This window comes from Podarcis melisellensis (assembly GCF_964234715.1).
Source record: "Podarcis melisellensis genome assembly, chromosome: 13".
NCBI classification, from domain to species: Eukaryota; Metazoa; Chordata; class Lepidosauria; order Squamata; family Lacertidae; genus Podarcis; species Podarcis melisellensis.
The window spans coordinates 55,882,570-55,894,312 of record NC_138545.1 but is presented as its reverse complement, the minus strand read 5'-3'; the positions used below and the strand labels follow the sequence as shown (position 1 = coordinate 55,894,312).

The following is an 11,743-nucleotide window of genomic DNA, read 5'->3' as shown; positions in this document are numbered from 1 at the left end:
GGGGAAAGACAGCAGTGCTAGTGGTGGTGGACATGTTTACTAAAATGGCACACTTCATTCCGTGTGCGAAGGTAGCCACGGCAGAGCAGACCGCCAAACTGTTCATTGACCACGTGTTCAAGGTTCACGGTCTGCCACGATCTATTCTCTCCGACCGGGGGCGACAGTTCATCTCGAACTTCTGGCAGAAGCTGATGGGCATTCTGAACGTCAAAGTCAATTTGGCGTCGGCGAGACACCCACAGACCAACGGACAAGCGGAGAGGGTCAACGCCATCATGCAGCAGTACCTGAGATGCTACGCCAATCAGCAGCCCACGACATGGGTGGACTACCTGCCACTCGCTGAGTTCGCTTACAACAATACGAAGCACGTGTCGACGGGGGTGACGCCGTTCTTTGCCAACAACGGGAGGCATCCCAGAACCTTCCCGAGTTTAGAGAGAGTGGGGGAGGGGGAGCCACAGGCAGCGGAAGCCTTAGCGTCGGAGTTGCAGGAAGTCCACGAACAGCTCAGGAGGCAGTTAGAACTCGCAAAACACGCATACAAAGTGCAGGCAGACAGACACAGAAGAGTTGGGGAAGACATACAGGTGGGAGACTGGGTCTGGTTAGCAGCGCAAGCAGTGCCGACCAGATCGTTAGCGAAGAAGAAGCTAGGACATAAGCAGCTAGGACCTTACCAAGTCCAGGCACAGGTCAATCCAGTGGCCTTCCGGTTAGCGCTTCCGGAGGGTTCCAGGATGCATCCGGTGTTCCATAGATCAGTGCTCACGCCCTACAAAGCACCTCATAGATTTCAGGAGCCAGACACAGCACCGGACCCGCCCAGAGAAGGGCCCAGACAGGGGGGGTCGCCAAGGAGGGGGCACATCAACGAGGTCACAGAGATTTTAGACTCGAGATGGGGGGAAGAAGGAGTAGAATATCTCCTAGCCAGAGAGGGTACCCCGGCCACTGCGAACAGCTGGGTTCCGGACTATGCTTTGGAGGAGCCTCTGCTCAAAGAGGAGTTTCATGCCCTCTTCCCACACAGGCCCATGCCAGCCGAGTATTTCGACGACTGGCTCTTCACAACCACTCTTTCGGCCAGCACATTCCAGGGGTTCGACTCGGACGAAGAACAGGCCCCAGTCCCGAGCTCCTGGGTGGGTTCGCCACCGGGGTCTGCCTCAGACAGCTCTTATTGGTGGGACGATCGACCAGAGGAGCAGTGGCGCAGGAAGTGGCTGAGTGGTCCTTGGCTGGGATCACCCGAAGAGGGGGAGGGGGGCGAGACGGACATGGACGTGTTGGGGGAAGACGTGGGGTTCGAGCACGGAGACAGAGAGATGGAAGCAGAGGAGAGAGATGTCGACGAGTACATGGGGGACGAACTGTATCCTGCACGCACCCCCGCTACGACGGAGCACCCAGTACCCACACCGGAAGGAGGGGAGGGGGGAAGGGGGGGCTTCGAGGGGGGGATGGATGTCAGGGGTTCAGGAGCAGAGGGACAGGGAAGGGAGGAATTAGAGACCGAGGGAGAGGAATCCGAGGGAGAAGTCAGCGATTATAGCCGTCCGAGGTCTCTAAGTCTCTCCAGCGAATCAGAGGATTCACAGAAAGGGGCTCCCGTGATCAGAGCAAGGGGGTTGCCAAGGGGAACACCCCAGGAGGGAGGGGCCAGAGAGGGCTCAGAGAGCAGCAGCTGGAAATCGGGACCAGCTTCCCCACCGGAGAGCAGTAGGGGGGAGGAGCCCCAGGCATCGGGAGCAGGCCGCTCTCCGTCAGCGGAAGGACAGGAGTCAGGGTTAGCCACGCCTGCATCAGAGAGCGAGGAAACGGTCAAAAGGAAGGTCAGGGGCAGCGCGCGCGCGCCAAGTTCAAATGTACAAGAGGGTGGCGCCATAAGCAGCCCGGAGAGGGAGCCGGGTCCCAAAGCCCGCCGAAGAGAGGGGGAGGAGTCCGAGGGGTCCGCATCCGAAGCGTCCAGGAAGGAAGGCACCCAGGGGGGTAGTAGGACCCAGAGGCGGAAGGAGAAACGCAGAAGGTGGAGTAAGGCTAGAGTGTTGAACTGGTGTACAGGGGGCGGAGACTCAGATGAGGCTTCGCTGGTCTAGGGTCTAGACGTAGAGATGCACGCTAGGGTTTGAAAATGGGAACTAAACTTCAATAAAGACTTTGTACAGTTCCGCTGGCTAGCGTTGGTCTTCTGTGAGCTGGGACCTGGAGGCAGTCTCTGACAGGACCAAAAAGCTTGGATTGTGCTTTCGGTGTTGATTCACCCACAAATAGCAAAGCGAAGTTTAATAACCCTAAACAAAGACAAACAGGTTGTTTTTGGGTTGCAGTTACAATAGAAAGAAGCATCTTGGATTTCGCTCATTTCAAGTCGTGTTGTTTGGTGTTAATGCAATTTGACCCAAAATCGCAAGGTTTGTGTAATGAGACCAAAATAACACAACACCGTCTTTTCGCTTCCATATGCGTAGAAACAAGATGAAATAAGCTTTGATTGTGCTTATTTAAATTCGCATGGTGTTTTTTGGAATCACCCCCAACCAAAGCAAAAAGGTGTTTGGGGTTTCATCTACATAAAAAGAAGATGATAAAGCTCCAATTGGGCTTATTTCAAATGGTTGTTTTTGGGGTTAGAATGCACATTCACCCCAAGATCGCAGATTGAAATATCAGCCCAAATCTAGCATTGGTGTTTTGGTTCCATCTGAATAGGAAGAGAGCGAATCATCTTGGATTGTGCTTTCGGTGTTCATTCACCCACAAATAGCAAAGCTAAGTGTAATTAGCCGAAACAAAGCGAAACAGTTTTTTTTGGGTTCCAGCTACATAGAAAGAAACATCTTGGATTTCGCTTATTTCAAGTCGTGTTCTTTGGTGTTAATGCAATTTGATCCAGAAATCGCAAAGGGTGTGTAATGAGATTAAAATAACACAACACCATCTTTACGCCTCAATATGCCTAGAAACAGGACGAATAAGCTTTGATTGGGCTTATTAAAAATTCGCATGGTGTTTTTTGGGTGTGCACAGAATCACCCCAACCAAAGCAGAAAGGTGTTTTGGGTTCCATCTACATAAAAAGAAGAAGACAACGCTCTGATTGAGCTCATTTCAAACGGGTAGTTTTGGGGTGAGAATGCACATTCATCCAAAAATCGCAGTGACGTTTGTAATCAGCCCAAATCTAGCATTGGTGTTTTGGTTCCATCTCAATAGGAAGAGGACAAAGAAGCTTGGATTGTTCTTTCAGTGTGCATTCACCCTAACCCTAACCCTAGCAAAGCGAAGTGCAATAAGCCTAAACAAAGCGAAACAGATTGTTTTGGGTTCCAGCTACATAGAAAGAAGAATCTTAAGATTTCGCTTATTTCAAGTCGTGTTCTTTGGTTCTTTTGCAATTTGACCCAGAAATCGCAAAGTTTGGGTAATGAGATCAAAATAACACAACCCCTTTTTTCATTTAAATATGCATAGAAATCCGACGAATAAGCTTTGATTGGGCTTATTTCAATTTGCATGGTGTTTTTCGGGTGTGCACCAGAATCACCCCCAACCAAAGCAAAAAGTTCTTTTGGGTTCTGTCAGGGGCTCAGGAGCAGAGGCACAAGAAAGGGAGGAAATGGAGAGCGAGGGGGAGGAATCCGAAGGAAACGTAAGCGATGACAGTGGTCCGAGGTCTCTGAGTCTTTCCAGCGAATCGGAAGATTCACAGGAAGGGGCTCCCATGGTCAGAGCAAGGGGGGTGCCTAGGGGGACACCCCAGGAAGAAGGGGCCAGAGGGGACTCAGAGAGCAGCAGTTGGAAATCAGGACCAGCTTCCCCACCAGAGCGCAGTAGGGGGGAGGAGTCCCAGGTATCGGGATCAGGCTGCTCACCACCAGCGGGAGGAGATGAGTCAGGATTGGCAACGCCTCCATCGGAGAGCGGGGAAACGGTCAAGAGGAAGGTTGGAGGCTGGGCGCGCGCGCCAAGTTCACATGTACAGGCGAGCGGCACAGTCGGTAGCCAGGATAGGGAGCCAGGTCCTAAAGCCCGCCGAAAGGAGGGACAGGAGTCAGGGGGGTCAGCGTCAGAAGAGTCCAGAAAGGAGGAGACCCAGGGGGGCAGAAGGACCCAGAGGAGAAAGGAGAGACGGAAGAGGTGGAGTAAGGCTAGAGTCTTAAATTGGTGTACAGGGGGTGGAGACTCAGACGGAGCTTTGCCGGTCTAGGTTCTAAGACGTAGAGCTGCACGCTGCGGCTTGGAAATGGAAACTGAACTTCAATAAAGACTTTTGTACATTATTACTGACTAGCGTTGGTCCTCTGTGATCTGGAACCTAGAGGCAGCTAAGACAGGTTCCATCAGTGTAAAAAGAAGATGACAAAGCTCTAATTGAGCTTATTTCAAATTGCTCTTTTTGGTGTGAGAATGCACATTCACCCAAAGATCGCAGAGTGACATGTTATCAGCCCAAAGCAAGCATAGGTGTTTTGGTTCCATCTGAACAGGAAGAGGACCAATAAGCTTGGATTGTGTTTTCGGTGTTGATTCACCCACAAATAGCAAAGCGAAGTTTAATAACCCTAAACAAAGACAAACAGGTTGTTTTTGGGTTGCAGTTACAATAGAAAGAAGCATCTTGGATTTCGCTTATTTCAAGTCGTGTTGTTTGGTGTTAATGCAATTTGACCCAGAAATCGCAAGGTTGTGGTTCGAGGGCCCGGCCCCCGCGAAGTGAAATGAAGACACAAGGACACATGATATAAGGTTAATGGGCTAGAAAAGGCCACAACTTTATTGATTACAGCGATGAAAAGGTATTGGCTTAGGCATTGGATCGAAACAAGTGGGTTTATTCACCAGGGGTTCATCACCTGTTGATGCTAATTCAACTATAGGCTCACCCCTGCTGTCACTGCGGGTCGTGCCATGGCCTCCCGCCAAGCAGGCATCGGACAGAATACACGACCGCCAGATTCCTTTAACGGAATACCCCTAAAAATTGAAGGCATAGGCGATGGCCACACCTAGCACTTCGACACACCACAACACATTATTCCAATGCCTAACCTACCCACCAATACCACAAAAGTTGTGACGATTGCTACGAGGTAGGCGAAAAAACCAAAAAGCCTATTGCCAAATGGAAAAACTCCTACCAGGCCCCCCCGGGCAACCAGGGCGACCAACCTAAGGTCCATAGCAAGGCCAATGACCTAAGCCCTAACTAAAAGGGAGTGGAGGGTGGGTGACTCGTGATGGGACGACGGCGAGGAATGAGGAATGAGGCCAGGGAAAGGCTGACGCTGCAGCAAAAGGCTGCTGAACACGCCCCCACCGCGGCACCTGGTTGGGTAGCCACAGGGGGGACGTGAGCGCCAGCCAGGTGAGCTGGAGGCAGGGACAACGCCCCCTGCTGGGCGGTGCTCGGGCTTCCGCCCACAACCACTCCCCTCTCTTTCAGGGAGGAGAGTCTTTGTGGTTCAAGGGCCCGGCCCCCGCGAAGTGAAATGAAGACACAAGGACACGTGATATAAGGTTAATGGGCTAGAAAAGGCCACAACTTTATTGATTACCAGCGATGAAAAGGTATTGGCTTAGGCATTGGATCGAAACAAGTGGGTTTATTCACCAGGGGTTCATCCTGATGCTAATTCAACTATAGGCTCACCCCTGCTGTCACCGCGGGTCGTGCCACGGCCTCCCGCCAAGCAGGCATCGGACAGAATACACGACTGCCAGATTCCTTTAACGGAATACCCCTAAAAATTGAAGGCATAGGCGATGGCCACACCTAGCACTTCGACACACCACAACACATTATTCCAATGCCTAACCGCCACCCGAGCCAAAGGCTCGCCGCCAATACCTTCAAAGCTGCAACCAATCCCAGATGCTTTTGCTGACATTAGCTAACCAAATGTCGTTCCCCAGATCCGATAAGTGGACGCCGTCATTCCGGTATAAAGCTTGTTCGCCGGTCCGGATACGGTCATGATAAATGACTCAGCCATACATAAAGCGCACCCAACGGGCTACTGCCCGATTTACGAGTTTCCTGGTTCTTTCAATGGCCATACAGCTTTGCGCACCGCGCCAAACAGTTCTTTTCAGGAAGGAGGACCAGAACACCGTTGTTCTGGGACACAAGGCTGCAAATGCATTCAAGTCTCTTTTTATGCTCCACAACAAGTCCACACTCCTTCTGTTAGCGAGGTCATTCTCCCCCAAATGAATCACAAGGATGTCAGGAGGGCCGAACTTGGCTACTTCCTCCCACAGCAATAGCATAAGCTCCTCCCAATGCATGCCTCTTCTCGAAAACCAGGAAACTCGAACACCATGTGGAAGGCCAAGATTGGGTGCAAGGCCGCAGCTCACCACTCGTACGCGGGCCCAATGAACTATACTGTGGCTGCAAATCCACACGCTTCTCCTGAGCATAGCTGGGGGTAAAAGACAGAAAAGAAAGGCAGGTAAGTAGGGTAAAGCTGCAGGTCACATATTAGACTTATAAGCATTGGATTTCCACCGGCCCATTTCTTTGATCCTGTCCGCCGGTAGCCCCAGGTGCGCGGCCGTGGTTGCGGCGCCAATCCTAAATGAGTGCGCAGCTGTCAGGGGTTCAGAAAGAGAGACACAGGAGGGGGAGCAAATGGAGAGTGAGGTGGAGGAGTACGAAGGGGGAGCAGGCAGTGACAGCGGCCAGAGTCACTCCACAAGTCTCTCTAGCGAATCGGAGGACTCACAGAAGGGAGCGCCCATGGCCAGAGCGAGGGGGGTTCCAGGGAGGAAGCCCCAGGAGGGAGGGGCCAGCGGGGAGTCCCTGAGCAGCAGTTGGAGATCAGGACCAGCTTCCCCACCAGAGCGCAGTGGAGTCGGGACCAATGCTCTCACCACCAGCGGGAGGAGAGGAGTCAGGTTTGGCAACGTCCACATCAGGAAGCGGGGAAACGGTCAGAAGGAAGGTTACCGGCTGGGCGCGCGCGCCAAGTTCAAATGTAGAGGCGAGCGGCACAGCAGGGAGTCCTGAAAAGGAGCCAGGTCCTAAAGCCCGCCAGAAGGAAGGGCGAGATTCAGGGGGGTCAGAGGAATCCAGGAAGGAAGTAACACCAGAGGGCAGAAGGACCCAGCGAAGGAAAGAGCAGCGCAGGAGGTGGAGCCGGGCTAGAATCTTAAACTGGTGTGGGGTCAGCAGTGAGCCAGAGGGGACTTAGCCGATCTAGCGTCAAGATGTGGGTCTGCGCGCCCAAAGCTTGGAAATGGAAACTAAACTTCAATAAAGACTTTTGTATATAACATCCAATGGGCGTCGGTCCTCTGTGAGCTGGGACCGAGAGGCAGTCCTGACAGTAAGTCCCCTCTCTCCAACCACCAATTTTACAACCTCGTGGAGTGTGGGAAAGCAGCGAGGGGTGAAAATTGGTGCTTCGCGAGCTCACGAAAACCAGGGAGATGACTACTGAAGAGAAGATAGCGAGTCTGCAAAACGCAGTGACGCAGCTGACCGCAGAAATTGCTGCGTCCAGAAAGAAGGAACAGGAAGCAGCTGCTGCCTGCCAGGATCTGCGAACCAGGTTAGACGTGCTAACTACACAGAGGCTACAGGCCACCAGACCAGAAGGGATGGGGCTGGTGCATAGAGGAGGGAGCCTTGTGTCTCATTTCAGTGGGGACCTGCAGGAGTATCCTAACTTCAGAGCGGATGTAATATATGCACTGCAGCTGCTAGAGAAAGACTTTAAAAATGAGGAAGAGAGAGTGGGATTTATTGTTTCGCATTTACGGGGAGAGGCGAAATCGTGGCTGCGCAATCTCTGGAGAGATAAGGATCCAGCCCTCCAAGATGCAGTTGCCTTCGTTAAAGCGATGGATGCTTGTTTTTTGTCTGAGATTGATGTTGATATCGCCAGGAGACAGATTCATGGACTAAGGCAGGGCAAAGCCACTGTAAGGCAATATCACTCACGCTATTTTGCATTGGTGAACGCACTGGGGTGGGAGAGAGAATCAGCTGCCGTCAGAGACCTGTTCTGGGAGGGTCTGAATGGATTTGTCAAGGATGAGATCGCAAGAGGAGAGAGACCCCAAACCACCAAAGAGGTGGTGGAGAGGGCTCTTACGATTGGAGTGAGGCTGGAAGGACGCCCTTGGGACAAGGAGGAAGGGCATTGGGGACGCACGCCAACGAAAGCACCACCCCCCTTTCCCAAGGAAGCGGCGCGGGCTAGATCCCTGCCTCAAATGGGAGGGGGAGAGGAGCCGATGGAGATAGGTGGTGCTAAGGCTCAGTCCACAGCCGGAGCCCTAACGCCGAGAGCAGTCAAAATGAAGCCTCCTAGAGGGACCAGGAAGTGCTACATCTGCGACAGTGCTCAGCACATGGCGAAAGAGTGTCCCCAGCGGTTTTGCAAGCACACTGCAGCCGCAGCTACAGTAACAGAAGCAGTTCAGCAAAGTGAATCACAGCAGGAAAACTCCACTGTCTGGCTGGAAATGGAGCCACTGGGGGCCAGCCAGACAAGTCAGTGAAGCAATCCCCAGGGACATTGCAGCCCACGGATCCCCTCCCACCCAAACCAGTGGTGCAGCTCACCGCATCCCTTCAACTTCCCAATGGGCTCACCGTAGAAATTCCCATTACCATTGATTCTGGGAGCAATGCAGATTTTATAGGCATGGAATTCATCCAGCAACATGGCATAGCCCTTCTGCCAGCGACGGTACCTCTGAACGTCGTCACGGTGGACGGCAGGGAGCTACTGGGAGGGCAAGTGCTGCAGCAGACGCCGCCAATGGTGATGCGTATTGGTAATCACCGTGAAGTCATCAGCTTCAACGTCACCAGCCTGTCAGACACGCCCATAGTGTTGGGTATGAGTTGGCTGGATAGGCACAGCCCGGCATTGGCATGGTACCAACGTCAACTGACCTTCTGCTCCTCCTACTGCGCAGCACACTGCATCCTGGCTGACCTGGAAGATGAGGGGCACGAGGAAGGACCACAGCTAAACTTGGGCATGCTGCAAGCGGTACCCGACAAGTACAGAGAGTTTTTGGAAGTCTTCTGCGAGAAGGAAGCGGACAAGCTGCCTCCCCACAGACCCTACGACTGCAAGATTGACCTCCTGCCGGGGGCGACGCTGCCGACGGGGAAACTGTACTCCATGTCTGAGGATGAACTGCAGGACCTCAGGGAGTTCATAGAGCACAACTTGAAGCGGGGATTCATCCAGGAGTCCAAGACGGTGGGGGGCAGTCCCGTGTTCTTTGTAAAGAAGCGGGACACGCCTCAGAAGAGGCTGGTCGTGGACTTTCGCGTCTTAAACCTGAAAACCAAGGGGGAGAAGGGCTCTTGGGTGATTTGGGGGCGGCCTCAGACTTCGAGCACACCGCGCAGGAGATGGAAGCGGAGGAGATCGCTGTCTACGAGCCCATGGGGGACTTCCCGGACTTATCCCAATGGCTACATGCCTCGGGAGACGAACTGTATCCTGAAATCACCCCCACTACACTGGAGCACCCGGAACCCGCACTGGAAGAGGGGGAAGGGGGAAGGGGGGCTTCGAGGGGGGGATGTCAGGGGTTCAGAAAGAGAGACACAGGAGGGGGAGCAAATGGAGAGTGAGGAGGAGGAGTACGAAGGGGGAGCAGGCAGTGACAGCAGCCAGAGTCACTCCACAAGTCTCTCTAGCGAATCGGAGGACTCACAGAAGGGAGCACCCATGGCCAGAGCGAGGGGGGTTCCAGGGGGGAAGCCCCAGGAGGGAGGGGCCAGCGGGGAGTCCCTGAGCAGCAGTTGGAGATCAGGACCAGCTTCCTCACCAGAGCGCAGTGGGGAGGGGGAGTCCCAGGAGTCGGGACCAATGCTCTCACCACCAGCGGGAGGAGAGGAGTCAGGTTTGGCAACGCCCACATCAGGAAGCGGGGAAACGGTCAGAAGGAAGGTTACCGGCTGGGCGCGCGCGCCAAGTTCAAATGTAGAGGCGAGCGGCACAGCAGGGAGTCCTGAGAAGGAGCCAGGTCCTAAAGCCCGCCGGAAGGAAGGGCGAGATTCAGGGGGGTCAGCGTCAGAGGAATCCAGGAAGGAAGTAACACCAGAGGGCAGAAGGACCCAGCGAAGGAAAGAGCAGCGCAGGAGGTGGAGCCGGGCTAGAATGGAATGGAAACTAAACTTCAATAAAGACTTTTGTATATAACATCAAATGGGCATCGGTCCTCTGTGAGCTGGGACCGAGAGGCAGTCCTGACAGCAGCGTACTCCTGGGAGGATAAACCACAAGCCTCAATAGCCTTGCAAAGTACTCTGGTGAATTGGTGCCTCAACAATGGTGACCCATCCTCATGGACCAGAAACGAACCCGGGCCGGGCGGTCTGAGGTAGAGGTACCGCCTAGTGTCCTTTATTGGGCATGGGCGGTCTGAGGTAGAGGTACCGCCTAGTGTCCTTTACCGGGCATGGGCCCTGCTGTGCCGACTCCGTGAGCTTAACTAGGACACCCTTACCAGCCTGATCAGTCTTGGACTGACGTATACGCACTGTCACGGTAGTTTTGGACAACTGCACGTCCTCGCACAGGAGGCCACGTGTTGAACCTCATGCACTAACTTCAAACACCACCTCACCAACTCTAAGCGCGCCAAAAAAGGCGATAGCGTATGCTGCAGAAAAGAGACGTGCCTCGAACCTGGACCAGCAAATTGACCTGAGTTTTATGCGTATCTGAGATAACAACCCGTAAGAAATCGGCTTACGGCCCTCGGCCCTGGGAGGTTGTAACCTGCCCCAACCCTCAATGGCTCTACGGATCAAGAAGTCGCTACCCGGGTCATGAGCAAATGTAGCTTTTGAAAAGAAGCTGATGGCAGCTATGTGAATCTTTAAGGTTGTAGGAGCATGTCCCAGATCATCGAGATGGGAAAGGTACTGCAAGACATCGTCAGTGGTAGGAGGTATGTTATGAGAGAGCCCAGATAACCCAGACCTGAAACCAAGGAAATCACACCAGGCCTTCTTGTAGGACCTGAGAGTGGAAGGTGCCATGAATGCTAATACTCCCTGTATCACTTTGCGTCTCCAACGTTCCACAGGCACTCCGAAAAGGGTTCGGGCAACAGTTGTGCTCCAGGTGCAAGCGACCGGAAGCAAGGTATCTGAAATCGAGACAAGGCATCGGCTATGTCGTTATTGGCTCCAGGTACGAATTTGGCTGAAAATATTATGTTGTACTCAAGGCATCGGAGGACGAACGCCCGCAGAAGGGAGGAGACCCTCTCAGACCGAGATGACTGCCTGGCTAGAATGTTCACCACCGCCAGGTTGTCGGTCCTGAAGCACCCGCGGTGATCACGAAAATCTTCCGTCCAGATGTGAACGGCCACCACTATTGGAAAGAACTCAAGAAAAGTGAGATCCCGCGTGATGGCCTGACCTTGCATGCCGTCAGCCATCGTTGTGCACACCAGCGCCCCTTGAAGTACAAGCCAAAGCCTAAGGACCCAGCCGCGTCCGATTGGACCTGGAAGTCTGATGACAAATTCAAGACATCCTGCCATAGAGATGCCCCATTGTAGTATTCCAAAAAAGTCGTCCACACCTCCAGATCTGCCTTGACCGACCTGGGGAGGCGGACCCTGTGGTGCGGACCAACTGACAGCCTGGTCAGGCGGGCACAGAAGGGGCGTCCGGGGGACACCACCCTGCTAGACCCGGAGGGTCCCTATCGTCTGTTCCCTGCTGCGGGGGCTTCTCTGGAAC

The 11,743-nt window shown here is 53.6% G+C and overlaps 1 long non-coding RNA gene across 1 annotated transcript; it reads left to right on the top strand.

Moving 5' to 3' along the window:
• Positions 1-6,244: 6,244 nt before the first annotated feature.
• Positions 6,245-11,066, top strand: LOC309354669. Its single transcript, XR_014162373.1, has 3 exons — positions 6,245-6,601; positions 10,256-10,371; positions 10,418-11,066. It is a non-coding gene; the product is annotated as an uncharacterized lncRNA (long non-coding RNA).
• The last annotated feature ends 677 nt before the right edge of the window (positions 11,067-11,743 follow it).